Source organism: Gopherus flavomarginatus, chromosome 4, assembly GCF_025201925.1.
Source record: "Gopherus flavomarginatus isolate rGopFla2 chromosome 4, rGopFla2.mat.asm, whole genome shotgun sequence".
Taxonomy (NCBI): domain Eukaryota; kingdom Metazoa; phylum Chordata; order Testudines; family Testudinidae; genus Gopherus; species Gopherus flavomarginatus.
In genome coordinates this window covers 108,086,362-108,102,921 of record NC_066620.1, presented here as the reverse complement: position 1 = coordinate 108,102,921, position 16,560 = coordinate 108,086,362, and the positions used below count along the sequence as shown (strand labels likewise).

At 39.3% G+C, this 16,560-nt stretch overlaps 1 protein-coding gene across 2 annotated transcripts in view; it reads right to left on the bottom strand.

The window, feature by feature from the left end:
• The window catches only part of HIVEP2 (HIVEP zinc finger 2), a 173,533-nt gene that overhangs the window by 136,067 nt on the left and 20,906 nt on the right, over positions 1-16,560 (bottom strand). The gene's annotated exons all lie outside the window — the stretch shown is intronic.

The window sequence follows — 16,560 nt, the reverse complement described above, 5'->3', positions numbered from 1 at the left end:
CCCAACGGCCTGATTAGGACACTCTGACACAAAGGGGATGCATCAGAGCTGAAGAACCAGCCCATACATATTCAACATATTTCATAATTCCAAAGAGGTTTTCCCTTTTGTTCATAAAAACATCTTACTGCTAATCAACATACCGCCCTAACAAGAAATTCATAGAGCTCTGACATATGCTTCTGTAGCCTAAGACTATTGGTAAATTAGTTTTGAAATCTTCAGTTCCTATTAAATAACATTATTTCTTTATGTTTATATCAATACAGTGGTGATAGGCACTATAGAAATCCCTAAGATTGACACAGACAGACAGATAAATTGCACAACTGGTACACAAAATCTTGCTGAAGTCTCAGCAGAAAGGTCATGGATTAAACATACTAACTATGCCTAGTACTAGTCTCTAAAGGAAAATGTGTACTGCTACTGTTCAAACATTATTTCTTCACTGGATAACTAGTGGTCTTTAATCTCCAGTGTTATGAATGAAGGTTTAAACAACTTTCATGAGCAATAAATTCATACGTTTAAGGAAATGTAAATGTAGAACTCAGTTAAATAAATCAGTGGAAATTGAATTAGCAATACCAAAAATCATGTTACTCTCTTGCTCGAAAGCAAGAATACTTTTTTTAATAAATTGGTTTTAAAACAATGATAAGACTATATTTAAGAGTAACAAAATATGGACAAAACCAAAAACTAAGAAATATTCACCTTTTTACAGTAAAACACAGCATTAAGGCAAATATTCTTTTTTGGGGGGGACCGGGGGGGAAGAAGGGGCATTACAAAATTTCACACTTGATGATGTGAGCAACATATTCATACCGAGAGAGAGTTAAACACAGAGATGTATAACATGTCTGTAAACAATTGCTGTGTCTCAACACTTTGCAGATAAAATCTTACCCCTCCCTGGATAAATGCTATTTTCTTACTAGAAAAATTCATAAGGATTTACATAATGATATATGGATAAGGTACAAAAACAAACTGGATTAGATAGATTAGATAATATAGATTAGATATTTGTTTACCAATATCGTACTTAAGTAACAGGCCTCAAAAAGCTAAAATATATATGAGAGACAAGGTGCGTGAGGTAATATCTTTTACTGGGCCAGCTTCTGTTCGTGAAAGAGACAAGCTTCCAAGCTAAAGAGAGCTCTTCTTCAGGAGAAGAAGAAGAGATCTGTATAGAAGAAGAAGAGCTCTGTGTAGCTTGAAAGCTTATCTTTCCACCAATAAAAGATATTACTTCACCCCGCCTTTTCTCATTAATGTCCCAGAACTAACAGGGCTACAGCTCTGCAAAATACATTTATATTTATAGTTAACAATAGCTCTACTCTGTAACTCAGGTAATTTGAAACAGAACTACGCACTGTATAACCTTTAGGAAAAAAAAACTGTTTAAAAGGGATGATGAAAACAAGGAATAACACAATTAAATGCAAATAAGTGAATTTTAAAAACCTGGGATTTTGCCAAGATGACGAAGAAATCCAAAATGTCAGACATTTTCTCCCTATCACAGTCTGCTGAATTTATTTCCCTCCCCTTGTCTTCACAACAAAGTTAATGAATTAAGAACATAGTTTCAGCCTCAGGTTTTAATTTCCTGGCATTTGTCTTTTTGTGTCAAACCTTAATGTTTGTTAATACAGGCGAAAGGGCTGGTATTTAATTATGTCTAATGTCAATAATTGCATTACAGACATGCTGGTACTTGAACATTTTATTACATAATATAAAACATATAAATTTCATAAAACAAAGGCCTGTACCTACCATTCAGTTGTCTTTCTTTAAATAAAAAAAATCAACTGAACTGAGTTCTAGAGACTAAAGCCCTCCACTTCTCACAGAACAAGTAAAAGTAAATGCATGCAGTAAAATGCATGCAGTAACAGTAAAAGCTTCCTCACAAAATTTATCCCACATATATGCTTCAGCCCTGTTCTGGCAGGACCAACTTCCAAAACCTTGTGTGCACAATGAGGATTTTTCAAAAATTTCCCACTCTTGCTAAATTTGTCCGCTCCACTCTGGGACACATTAGTATAGAAGAGCTGTGGACAGCTGCTGGAACTTCGAGCACTGTGCCATCTAATCCTGTGCAGACCATGCTAAATACACCACCAGCAGCCAGTGGCCATCCTACACTAGGGCTCCCACTGTCGCCTAACATTACTGGAGCTGAACTGGTGCTAACAAAGGCAGCATTTCTTGCAAAATTTCCCTAGTATAGGCAAGGTTTATGGTCAAAAGTCATTAATTCTACATTCCCAGCTCCTTGGCCTCTCTGTTGAGAATGCTAGCAAAAGTGCTAATTAGTGCCAATTGTGATAAAGTTTGGGGCTTTTTCAGCAAACATCTGTCCACCAGGAAACACACAGAAACCACCAGCTCACTTCCACACCATCCACTGCCCATCAATCAGATGGTAATGATTGTGGATCACTAATAATCTCAGCCAAATTTCAGATAAATGACCAAGAGATAAAAACCCCAACATTAACTTTAATAAAAAATTTAAAAGTCAAATTTACACAAATTAAAGGGGAAGGTACTGTACATCAGGCTTGGGTTATGAAGGATTACAAGCATCGGTTACAAGGTTCACAAGATACATACATAGTACATAACCAACATAGACCCATATTGGGTTTTTAAAACGTCGGTGGATAAGTGGGCTTGGGCACGCCATCCCTGGAATGTATTTAGAGTCCAAGTCAGCAGTGGTGTAGTGCATAAGTACATGGCTGGAGTGTGTCCCTTGGTTCATCCAGGAAGGAAAGAAGTGGGTTATTACCCTGACCGGCATTCTCGATCACTCAACGTGGTACTGGCGGTGTCTCGTGATTTGCTCCTTGTATATGTCTCTGGACCACCTGAAGGTGTCTGACACCATGAGCTGTCTCGTGAGCTAGGCGTAGCTTCGACTGATTCTATACGCTCTCAGCACTGGCTCATTGTGGGGGTCCCACGTGCCCAGGGCTCCCACGACCAGGGTGTGGATCTGGACCTCATAGCCCTGGGCTCTCAGGGTGTCAGCCAGCAGAGTGTATTTCAGCACCTTTCGAGCATGGGCCTCATGGAAAGCCGGTGACCTGTTTTGAAATAGCACCATGACATCCACCATGAGGATCTTCTTCTTTTCCGCATCGGTCATGAAGATGTCGGGTCGCAGTCGGCTGTCTGTTCCGGGGACCAGTCAGTTCCCTGAGTCATCCAGTCCAACACTGTTCTACTGCAGGGGTAAGCAACCTATGGCACACGCGCCAAAGGCAGCAAGTGAGCTGATTTTCAGTGGCACTCACACTGTCCAGGTCCTGGCCACCAGTCCGAGGGGTTCTGCATTTTAATTTAATTTTAAATGAAGCTTCTTAAACATTTTAAAAACCTTATTTACTTCACATACAACAATAGTTTAGTTATATATTATACACTTATAGAAAGAGACCTTCTAAAAACGTTAAAATTTATTACTGGCACGTGAAACCTTAAATTAGACTGAATAAATGAAGACTCGGCACACCACTTCTGAAAGGCTGCTGACCACTGTTCTACTGTTTCCATGATCATGGATCACCAACCCTTCCTCTCCAGTCAATTAGCACCCAGATTTCCCCACAGTTCTGAAGCACTTTCACTGGCAAAGTGCCTCTCATGCAACTTCTCAGGACACTGGAGACTCCTGATTAACTGGTGATCCACCTGATATTCTCTTGGTGGAATGCTGCACCGTGACAATTTCAACTTTTGTTCTTCTTTCCAATAGCAAAACATTTAACAGCCCCCTCCCCCCGCCACTTCCAAACAGTAAGTCTGTGGTGTGGTGTCATAACTGATCAGTTTTGCTTCCTGATTCTCCATATGCTTAGGAAATAACATCTTAAAGAATCCTCCCCCAGCAGGATGTATAATTAACAGAAGAACTTTATTATATTAAAGACTAAGAAAATCATTAAGGGCCATATTGTGACCACCTTACTCACACCGTTGAGCAGTTACTCCGATGATTAGTCCCACAGAAATAGACAGGACTATTCATGTGATTGGCACTGGGAATTCACAATCTGGCCCTAAGTTAAATTAACCATACTTGAAAAAGCATAGTGTGCAGGCACAGTGGTCATCTTTTAAAAAAGCATTTAACTGAAGCACCAAAAGTATTTTTCTGTACTTAGTCAAGGACATAATTGCAGTTTCTCAGATACTGACAAACTGTACTGCGGATAAACGCTGACTTTCATTGTCAACCTCTGTATATGTAAATCTTTACCAACATTGTTAAGGTTACATTTTCCTAACCTCTTTTTCTGTATTGTCATAGAAGCTTTGGGCTACAGTTCCCCTCTCAGTATTCCAACTAACATGCTTTCTCTCTAGAACAATAAATGAAACAAGCAAGTTCCAAGTGTCATCTATTACCAGTCCCTTTCAGTGTGCCAGCAAAATCAACAAGTAGAGAGAGAGAGAGATGATAATTAAGAGAAGAATAGAGGGTAAACTGAATCAGAAAGCTACATTGCATACTTCTTCCCCAAAGCATGATGGGCTTTAGGAACTAGACAGTTGATCAGATCCCCTTGGCATAAATTACAGGAGAGAAATGGCAGACACTTCAGAACTCACAGCAAAGCAACGTCCTCCACCCAAAAAAAAGGACAGCTAGTTTCTTCTCAGCCTCTCTTCAGAATCCAAAACTGAAAAGCATATAAATTCGTATAATAAATGCCAATTTGTCTTTGACACAGTACATGCTCTCAATACTACTCAAATAATCAACTTGTTCTTCATAACAGCCTGCCATGTGTTGCCCTTTCTTGTTGTTTTTGTACCCTTTCTCCTTAGCTTCTCCTCTTTATGGTCTCCTCAGTACCCATGATCACAACAAAATATATTGAGAGTGACAGATAATAAACACTACTGGAGGATTTTGTACTTGATCTGTGATGTAGATGATCATCCAGAGGCTGGTGTACTGGCATGGTGGCATAAGGTCACTCAAAATATCCTCCAGAGAGCAACACCTCTGAAAAACAACTCCCGAGCTCAAGACCTACAAGTAGGTGTAGTTCACAACCATTTCTATTCCCAGCACCTCCATCAGCAAACAGTGAACAAACTTTCATTTCAGAGAGCAAAAGCCATTATATCGAACATGTTGCAAATGTGACTATATGTGTTGAAGCTATGAAAGCATGGGGGCGGGGGGAACCAACTCTCTAAGATCACAACTGAAGGTGTGAGACACACAGAAAAAGAGTCAGTCTGGAGCACAAAGAAGTGATGTGATCATTAACTGGAGCCAGAAACCCATGTGGAAGTCACAACTGGCTCTGCAGCCTTAGAAATATAGAATCAAACTGGTTTAGAATTGCATTCAAAAATAAATGCAATTAGCTGACAAAAAGCAGGATAGGTTTGTGGATGGTAAATTCATATTTTTCAGGACACGATTACAGAAGTTTATTTGCCAGAATTCCACAGCCTGATGAACAGCCCATTGCAGCTTAAATTGGTATTGGATAGTTTGGCCTATATTCTAAAGGGAACATGGCAGATGATTGAATGAATCAGTAGTCTGATTTTTAGATGCTGGCACATCTATGCAAATAGATATGCAGTTTCCTTTCTTTCTGACTCTGCTACTTAAGTAAAAAATGACAACCTCAGCAGGACCAACCTATGCCCCACACACCTGGAGTTATTTCTCCACACACCCACCAATGAAGAATGGAAGACACTGTCATAGGAAACTTTGTGCAATTTTGTTATATTTAGTGGGAAGAGTGTTGGTTCTTAAGATGGGAAGACTGGATTTCTGCAGGAAGTGCAAAATGCCACTAATTTGGAGGACTGCCAAATGTTCTTGCTGTTGAACACACTTACTGTCTGTTTTATTCAGTCTGCCATGCCACCTTTGCTCTGCTTCCAGGATCTATTGAGGCTTCTAGTATCTCCTCTATGTGTCCTGGAAGCTAAGAGGCTCAATGTAGCATTAGAGCAGAGTGAAAGTGGCTGGGAGTGAATAAGCTAGAAAGAAAGTGTGACCATAATTCAGAATTAGAGAATGCCTGTTGGACAATAAGTGATAAAATTCATAAAAAATCCAGACTGTGTGTTTCCAAGAGGAACTCTTGGAGGAAATGGAATACTAAGGCAACAGTTCTGTGCACATAAGACTTACAAGCCTCACCCTCAAAATGTCTTTTAATTTGATTATAATTTTGGTTTTTGTGAAAGGTGTCTCATTGTCAGGGCTGGAAATTCTAGAACTTCTGCTTATTTGCAAAGCAGGTACACACATCATGTGCAGTGACCACGCAAACTTCCATCCGTTGCCATGATAACGTGACTCAGCTCTGGTATATGGGTTTGCAGGCAGATCAGTCTTTATGACTGTCTGCTCAGACATCCAGCTAGGGTGATAATTAGTGCCAATTGCATTGATGACCTTTGCAATATAGACACCACTCTTTTAGGAAGTCAACTGGGACCACCGAGTCATTTCACAAGCTCAAACAGGCGCCTACCAGGCGGTAATAAATTTGATTACTTGGACTGGGTGTGACATATATAGTAGAGGCTCTTTCCTTTATGCTCTTAAAAGAAATGTAGGTAGGGCAAAATAATATTAACTATTAAAATAATAACACTATCAACATTGTTAATGATCTGGACACCTTCATCTGAGAAAGACACACAAGGATGTAAACGGAAGCTAAAGCATGTCTGAAAACACAACACACATTAGACTTCCCATCCTAGTGTAGCAATTCTCAGGACTACTATAAAACATCTAAACTTCAAATGTACTTGATGTGTCACCTACTAATATTAATTAGTATACTTATAATGGGTTCTTGATTAACCTGACTGTGGCTGAGAATGGATGGCCTCCTAGTTGGGGCTAAAAACTAGGAGTCAAGGGTTCTGTTTCTAGCTCTGCAAATGGCTTGCTGGTTGACCTTGGACATCTCTCTTAACCTCTCTGTGCCTCAGTTTCCCTGTTTATGGGGATAATAATACTTCACTACCACTATAAAAATCCCGCTGTGTGAGATCCCAAAATGAAATGTGTTACAGAAGTGTAAATGTATTAATTGTTATTGTTATTAAAGAGACACTAATAATTGTCAACAAGTAATAAAGCATAAGAAATCTTGGCTTAATGGCAAGTCAGATAGTATATAATATTGCAGCATTAATTCCTAACTATATTTCTCTCATCCTGGAAACTCAAGTCTACAGCTGAACATGAGAACAGACACAAGATCTTTATGATAAGAAAAACATAACAATGGCCTGACATGACCTAAATGAAACACAGGATACTGCCCCCCAGCACAGACATCTCCTTAATCCAAAACTTCCTTTCAAAATGCTCTGAACATATTGACCAAAGACACAAAAAGACATGAAATCCACTTTGCTAAGTCAGTAAATTTTTTTTAAAAAAAGATATCCACAGTTCATGTTATTTCAGAGATCTTGATAAATAAATGTGTTATATGTCAGAAAGCTGCTCTGAGCTTCAGAGCAAAATGTGCAAATAAAGAGCTCAATCTTGCTAACAAATATGCATGTAATTAGTTTAAAGCATGCAAAGAAACCCATTGAAACGGGCCTCCTTGTGTGCTTAAAATTATGTGGGTAAAGTGTTTGCAGGATCAGGGCTGTAGGAATTATCATGCTGCTGAGCAATGTACAGTAAAATAATAGGAGTGTGTTTACTAAGTTAACATATGACAGGATGAAGAATGGTCTTGTCATTTAGACACTGGACTAGGACGCCAGAAGTGAGTTCAGTTCTTGACTCTGCCACAGATTTCCTGTGTGACCATGGGCAAGTCTCTTAATCTCTTTGAGCTACAGCTCCCCATCTGTAATAACACTCCTCTCCTCTCACCTTTTGCCTGCCTGGTCTATTTAGATTGTAAATTCGTCAGGGCAGGGACACTCCCTTATAATGTGTGTTCAAAGAGAACCGTACAATGGATCTTTGTTGGGGCCTTTAGACACTACTATAATAAAAACAACAATAATAAGGTAGCGTCATCATGCAATTCTATAATTTTAGTATTTTCCCAAAGCTTCCTAGGGCTAGGTAGAGAGTATGTACGAGGGCATGAGCCCCGGACATCCTGCCTAGATTTCTCCCTCCATCCTCCCTCCCCAGCCCCCCCCCCCTTTTTAAAAATTTTTTACTATTAAATAGGTGCAGAGTTGAAACTGCAGGAAGAACACAGAGGTTTTCACAGCTGCAGAACAAGTACTGTAGCCTTCCAGCTATGTTCTACCGTGCTTGTAGTCCACTGTCCTTTACATCTTTAGCCTAAGTTTCGAATATAGATGACATTAAATAAAGAAATATTAAAGCATTAATGCAATGTAAATGCATCTCTACAAGTCGTTTTTGAAGTTCCTGCCATCAGCACTTCTGCCCTGCATGTTGCTGCCTCAGAATGTCAATCTCGACTCCCTATAGATACCACTCCAGGCTCCCCCCCACCAGGGCATGGCCAAGTGACATCTTCTGAACTGAATATTATCTTTATTATTAATTTTATCAGTATGGGGGAAATTGTGAGACGCACCTTTTGAATCAACTTAATATTTTGTGAATATTTGATGACAGGAAGGTATTAAGGCAAATTTACTCATATTATTGAGAGTGGTCAATCCATCTACTAACAATCTTTGCCATACTGTATTAGTACCTTTTCTCAGTTTAGTCAGTTAGGGGTCTCACCAGTTGGCAGTGAGAAACATTTGAGCAATTAGAAGAAACTGCAGAAATAGCTGTTGCCCAAAATCTCTGCAGTTTAAGTACAGATGAGCTTTGAATTCAAGTTAAGGGAATGGATAAACAGAATATTTCAAGATTCTAGGTATTCTTTTTATTTATAGAATATGGATAATACATGGGCTTGTAAGTACACATTTCAATCCATTTTTGTGAGAGAAGAAGAATATGGAATTCATAGGAGCAACAACTGATTGTTCAATTTCCTGTCAATGTTGTTGTCGATCTACTTGGCATCATTCTAATGCAGCCTTAAAGCTGTACTGTAAAAAGATATTAAAAGCAGAAGTAGGGGAGTCCATCTCTATTCAGCAAAGCACCTAAGCACACACCTAACTTTAAGCATATGCTTAAATGCCTTGCTGACCAGGAACAGACTTAAACAGGTACTTTAATGTTTTCCTGAAATGGGGACTCTTTTCCTTATTTACAATAAATACTATGACTTCTAACAGTAACTACAAAATGTATTTGAACAATCTTGCATTTTTGTGTTTGTAAGAGTATGAGACTGAAATAGGGAGAATGCCGAACAAGTAATTAAACTTAAGTAGGACAATCAATTTCAGAGTACTGATCTGAACAATTCAAGATGGCATTAAGGTTTCCCAGTCTTCAGTTATGTTCCTCAGCAGAAGCAGATTGCCTTTTTTTAAATTAAATTATTAGAGAAATATACAAACCTAAGTACTTAACTTGAGTCTCGTGCCCTATCAAAGGTTAAATCAGTGAGTAGTCTTAGATATCAAAATAGGGAATACTTGTTATTTATCACAATTAGTTTGAAACCTGGATACATACCCAAAAAGATCATGTAACTTTAGAATATTTGGAAAAGAAATTCTTAGGGCAGAGGCAAAAATTTAGGTGGCATAGCACATGGGGCTACTTTTAAGTTTAGTCTGATTTTTAATGGGACCCAAAATATCTTTGTTCTCAAGAAAATTGCACCGGGGTACCACAGAAAGGGAAAATAAAAGAGATGACAGGTGGGGGCATCTCTGTCTGCTTACTATTATTAGGCTCTTTGATTCAAGAACATTGATATTGGTTTTAAGATGATTATACACCACTTAAATCCACTGAGTAATGGGAGGACAGAACAGAGGGCGGACTCTTTATCCGACACATTCCTGTGTATCTATCTCATTAGTATTATTTTTATTATATGCAAATTTTTAGGCTCCAATCCTATAATGGGATCCAGTACTATGGAGACATATGTGGAGTTCCACTAAGTCTACATGATTCCAAGGCCACGTCCAGACTAGGTATTAAAATCGATTTTAGATACGCAACTTCAGCTACGGGAATAACATAGCTGAAGTCGAATTTCTAAAATCGAGGTACTCACCCGTCTGGACGGCGCGGCATCGATGTCCGCGGCTCTCCGTGTCGATTCCGGAACTCCGTTCGGGTTGATGGAGTTCCGGAATCGATGTAAGCGCGCTCGGGGATCGATACATCGCGTCCAGACTAGACGCGATATATCGATCCCCGAGCAATCGATTTTAACCCGCCGATGCCGCGGGTTAGTCTGGACGTGCGCCAAGAGTCAGCAGTAGCAAAGGCAGAGAATTCACAATAATTGTCACCACTCTAAAATTTGACTATCAGTGGTAATTCTCAAGGGTATTTTTTCCCCTAGCAAATTGCATATTTATTTAGTTTTCGCTTCTGTATCTCATTGTAAAAAAAGTCAAATTATGATCATCTTATCAGTACTTGAATGTCATTTTGCGTTTTGTAGCTCTCTGTCATGAGAACAATTAGCTTTCCTTACTTCTTCCTGAATCCGATGGAGATCAACATAATCATCTTCTGTTTCAAGCTATGAGGGCCAGATATGGTGTAAATCAGTGTAGCTCCTCTGGCAACTCCAGTGTAGTTATGCTAGTTTACACCAGCTAAGGATCTAGCCCAGGGCCTTCCCCAGTTTCCCCTGGAGGGGGACTACAAGACTTCACATGCACTGCTCTGGGTTTAGAAAGCACCAGAGCCAGGTAAAATGAAAAGCTTTTCTACCTCTCCCACTACATTGTATAAGCAAGACTTTTCAGGCATGTTACCCTTTAAAATGCCTAAAAGCAATAAATCCAATTTTTCAGTGGTTCTGGCAGATTTCAGTAGGTTTACAAACCTTACAGTAAATTTTGGAACACAGAGCTCTGCCCACACGCATCCACTCAGAAGCAAAGCATCAAGTCATCCCCAAAGCTACCAGTGTGTGTAACTCACCTGGACATATTGTTTTCCAGTTCACATTTCCCGCTGAAGCATAATTTTACTTTCCTTCTCTTACATGAGATTTTACCAATTTGCTCGGGAAGGTGGGGAGGGAGTGATAAGAATTTACCTTTCATCTACCAGACAGGAGGTTTAAGCCATTGATTTAAATGCTCCATCTTGAAAGGAAAGCTGTTCAGTTGTAGCCAGATCAGGCACAGGCCTGAGGGCAGAGAATTTTATCTTTAATTTTTTGTTGTTGTTTCAACATTTAATATTACAGTAAAAGTTTTATTTTATTTTATACTGAAAAGCTCACCAATATGAGTAAGAATTCACAATCTAGCCATAAAAATTAATTAGCCTGAACCCTTTATTTAAATATTCACAAACTTTGGGGAGTTTGACATTTGGATGCAGATTGAAATTCTGTGGCCCACCTGTCTGACTTCGCCTTATTCAGGTTGTCTTACCATTCAACATGTAAGTAAAGGTGGCAGAATTGAGCTCAGAAAGGGATAGAATAATCCACTCTTACAACGCCTGGCATGATCTTTAATGGCATTCTGCTCTGAGAAAAAAGTTCATACTGATCAAAGAAGGGTCACTTGAAAAAAAATTGACATTCATCTCAAGAAAAAAAAAAAAAAAGACTGCGGTCCAAATCCTGCCGTTTGTTTTTAGAGCAAACTCTTATTGACTCCAATAGCAGTCTTCATGTGGATCAACAGCAAGATATGTTGATTATCCTCTTCACACCCCTCTATTTACCCCCATTTTACAGATGGGAAACTGAGATACAAAGAGACCAAGCGACTTGTCCATGGTCACACAGGAAGTCTGTGGCACCGGAGGGAACTGAACGTAGGTCTCCTGAGCCCCTAGCTAGAACCCTAACTACTAGAGAATACTTCCTGCTTCACTTACATAAAGAATCTTGTCAAATACTGCAGAATGACTGAGTGCAGAATAGCTTGTGCAGTCACATTTTGCAGCCAATAACATATGCTTGAATAAACCTACACATACATATTTCAGCCATATGAAATTGCCATTTTAAGTATTAATGCCAAGTATTCAAATGCCAAGTGCTAACTTGGATTAAAACTAGCCTGATACATGAAACGGTGAAAACCTTTTTATAAGAAAGTTAATCTAGTCTCTAATTGAAATAGCCCACATTAAGGGGAAAAAAACAAAAGCTACAGGATTTTAAAACTGCAGCAATATTATTTCAAATCTACATGAGCAACACTTCAGCGGAAATGAAAAATATCCTTTTCCACTAACACAACCAGTCACCACATTGCAATTGCTAGCAGAATTGGCCTGCTGCAAAATGAACTGAATTGCTACAACCGCAACGGAAAAAGTTTTAATCTACCAGAAGGCACTGTACTGTAAGAAGAAACTGCTCAAGCAAGAAATCTCCATGAAGATGAACCAAGTTCTTCATGGGGCTAATATGTACCTGATAAAACTGAAATGTGGTCAAGCAGCAAAGTTCAACTCCAAAACGTCTCCAAAGTTTGGAAATGTTAAGATCGAGGGTCTTGATTCAGGCACAGCAAAAACAAGGACCGCCTATATGTTTGGTTGCAGATATGAAGTTCACTAAAATTCAGAAGCATCTGACCTCTACACCCCCAGCCAAACATACACATCACCACCACATATTAGGGCCCATCTCTGTAATAAACTACAGATGTACCAGTCACAAAGACCCACATTTTTGCCACTATTACCTACCAAGAGGTTAAATCAACCCAACAAAGGGGAGCAAGATACTTTACCTCTTGAGATCCTTCTCTCTGAAAGCGATCCTCCAGCCACAGCAACGTTCTTTGGGACCACCTGCAGTGTGATAGGTCACAGGTGTTGCTCTTTTCAAGAGCAGCAGCTGAGGCCCCTGCAAGTACTTGCAAATAAAAGCACCATGCATAAAATTCATCCTGTGATCAGGACGGGGCCAAGGCCTATGCACCACTTAGGTTATGCCTTAGTGGGACGTAAATGCATAGGGGTGAATTTCATCCATGTGCATTAGCTAGCTGCTAGTCTGGACACAATCCTTTGGGAAGACAGTATTTCATTACCTGGCCCTCTCGCAACTCTCTCTCGAGGTCTATTGTGAGATCATGCCCTGTTCTAGCACAGTTGTAAGAAACTCTCTGTTCCCTCTTATTTAGCCGTGCAGCACAGGGAAGAAGTTTTCCCTTTATCACCACTATGTTACTGCTCTGTGAAATAATAACCATGCCTGCTATTAGGGTGACCAGATGTCCCAATTGTATAGGGACAGTCCTGATTCTTGGGTCTTTTTCTTATATAGACTCCTATTACCCCCCACCCTCATCCCGATTTTTCACACGTGCTGTCTGGTCACCCTACTTGCTACTATCACCACAATGCAGGGTAAATAAAGCTTGCAATAACAAGAATGTTATTATTATGACTCTTCCTCTTTAATCCATTTCAGGCTAAAACTTTGATTTCAGGTTAGCTGACTAACTGCAAGTGCATTTCATCTTTCTAAAAAGTTGCTTCAATCTGCAAAGAAAATCCTTTTTCCAGATGGACTGGTAAAGAAATACAAATAAAAGATGAAATATGAAAAGTCTAATACACAATGTATTTTTCTTTTTTTTCCCTCGTTTTAATTTAATTTGTGCTTCATAACTTTCATGCAGAGCATCCCATATTGCTAAATAATTAGTGCAAATTAAATTTCATATTTTTAATGGAGAAAAAATAGTAAAATGTAATTGATGGTAATTATTTTAAGTTTTGCAGCAGTAGGATGCTGGCTTCAAAATACGAAGATTTAGACCTTAGTATGGATGAGTATATGTTTATGGTTTTTTTTAAAAAGGAAAAAATGTATTTCTATGCAGTCACCATGCACACAGAGGGTGAAATTTACTCCTCGGCAGAGAGCCAGCACAAGAACCCATTCAGATCTATTCAAGTCTAATGTAAATGAGATTTTAGTGGTGCACAGGCTTTGGGCTTGGTCCTGTACCGGGGTTAATGTCACCCTTAGTAATTATTTTCTCTAATCTAAGAAACATATGCTGCCCTAGATTTACACAGTCAACACCCACTGACATCAGTGGGAATTCCAGAAGAAATCAAGGCCGACCTCTTTTTCTTTATCCACACTTCAAACAATGGCCCAGATCATGTCCCTGCCCCTTCATGGGCATGAAGCCCAGCCACAGTTGTTCAGCCTGGCCTGGCTCCAGACCCACAGAGCAGTGCTGCAACCCCAAGGATATAGATACCCACAGACCATCCAAGTGGAGTTTGTGGGGGGCAGTCAGATCATGAGGGAGTGACATCTGGTTGGGGACAGGCTCTCACTCATGGAGCGACTGCCAAAGAGAAAAGGATGAGCACCCTATTCAAACCTAACACTGGTGCAAGGAATAGATGAGAGTTCAAAACAAAAAGCTACCAGCTGGCAGAGGAGTGTTCCCAGAGACAATCAGAATGTTGGGTGAAAGCAGCATAGCCCCACTCCCTCCCACACCCTAAGCCCCCGCCCTGGTATTCTCAACGATCCCTCACTGGGTTTGTAATGCCCAAGACTGGCAAAACCAGCAGGGAGCTCCACTCTGCAAGAGTAAGGGACCTCTTCACCCTTCATGATTTGATCCATTATAAGTAACCATATGAGAAAACTCTGATCGTCCCACTGACATTGAACTGAAAGACTCAGAAATCTAATATGATGTCCACAGATAATATTTATTGTTACCACTGATAGCATAATGTGGAATCAGGAGCTGCAGAACTGATTTTAGTATTAAGTAGCTACAGAGTGCCATAAAGCAAGAAAGAAAATATCTTGTATAATGTGTGAACAGAAAAACTCAGCTGACATGTACTGTATCTAAAAGATCCTGCAAATTCAGATGCTATAAGGCCATGAAATGTCACATAGTAAGCCTTTTTAATGTCAATGCAAGTGCTACCTACATGTTCAGTGCAATTACTTTGACACACTAGGAAAAATACATGAATATAAAATAATAAGTCAAAATAAAATAAAAAAGTAGTGTGATTATAACTGAACAGTACAAGAAATTCATATTAAAGATGGACATTCCATTTTTAAAAACTTTAGTTGCTTCTTAAAGATGCTGCACTGACAGTCCTGGAGAAATCCACTATTTATCCAGGAAACAAGAAAATCACAAACAGTAGCACTGCAAACATCTGTCTTTTAGCTGCCCTATTGATGTCCCGCAGCCCTGACTTGGAGTGACCTGTAGGTGTGAGAAAATATTTTAGTCTCAGTCCATGCACATTCAGCTCTTGGCCTCCCTGCTCAGACTATCAATAAGGGTAAGAATTAGTGCCAGTTGCAGTGGTAGTTCATGCAATATCACTAAATTCTTAATATAATCTACTCTTCCTAGCGATTGCGCCATATATATGCTAAACGTTATCAACCATGGCATGCAATACCTACATAGAGCAGGATGAACTGAAGACATAGCTAAGCATTAACTCTCATTTTTCACTTTCCATTATTAATAACAATACTTTGAGCATTCAGCTGCACTTTACAGATGTTAACTAATCTTTTTAATGCCTTGTTATATAGTTGATTATTATTATATCTGTAAACTGAGACACAAAGATGTTAAGTGGCTTGCCCAAAATGAGATAATATGGCAGTCCTTCAACACAACTTAGGAGTCCTGACTCTCAGTCCCCTACTCTACCCACTTGATCACACTGCCTCTCTGTAACTATTATTCCTTTCATCCCAGGATTCCCTCCCAACTTGTCTCTCCTCACATTATTTGTGAGTATTTTTCTCTATTTAATAATAATTAAAAAAAAAAAAAAAAAAGGCTGGTCCAGGCCTAATATCTAGGGCATGGCTTTGAAGATAAAAACAGAATAATGATAGAATAATTTGTCAAAGAAAAGGATCTAATTTAAAATCAATCACTTTCATTCAAAATGCACTCAAATAACCTTTTGCCTCCCTTTTACATAAAGTGGTTGCAAAATCTCCCAAGGGGAGGACTGTAGTACTATATACATACCTAATGACCCTATTGGGGGGAGGTTATTAAAAGGGGGGGGAAGAGTTATGTAACAATTTAAGAGATGCAGAAACCCAACAAACTGTTATTTTCACTTTAGCTTATGCATGTAGAACAGCCACATTTTAGACACCTTACATTTATTAATCTATATTGCTTTACTGGGAGAGGAAAAAAAGGACACTCCCTCAACCCCGATCCCATACACACAGAAAATCCTCCAGAGTCTGCACATCGCTGAGTGAAATAACACTTCTATGTGTTAGAACATTTCCATCTCAAGACTCTGCTTCAAGACACTTTGCAAATTTTATTATGAATATTTGGAATGAGGCTATGTGACAGAAAGGACCAGTATATAGTATTTAATTTCAAAGCCTAGTCATCTCCCTTTTTGCAAAACAGTGAACGTCATTATTTCAGTGCATATCTCACTCTTTCTCCTGC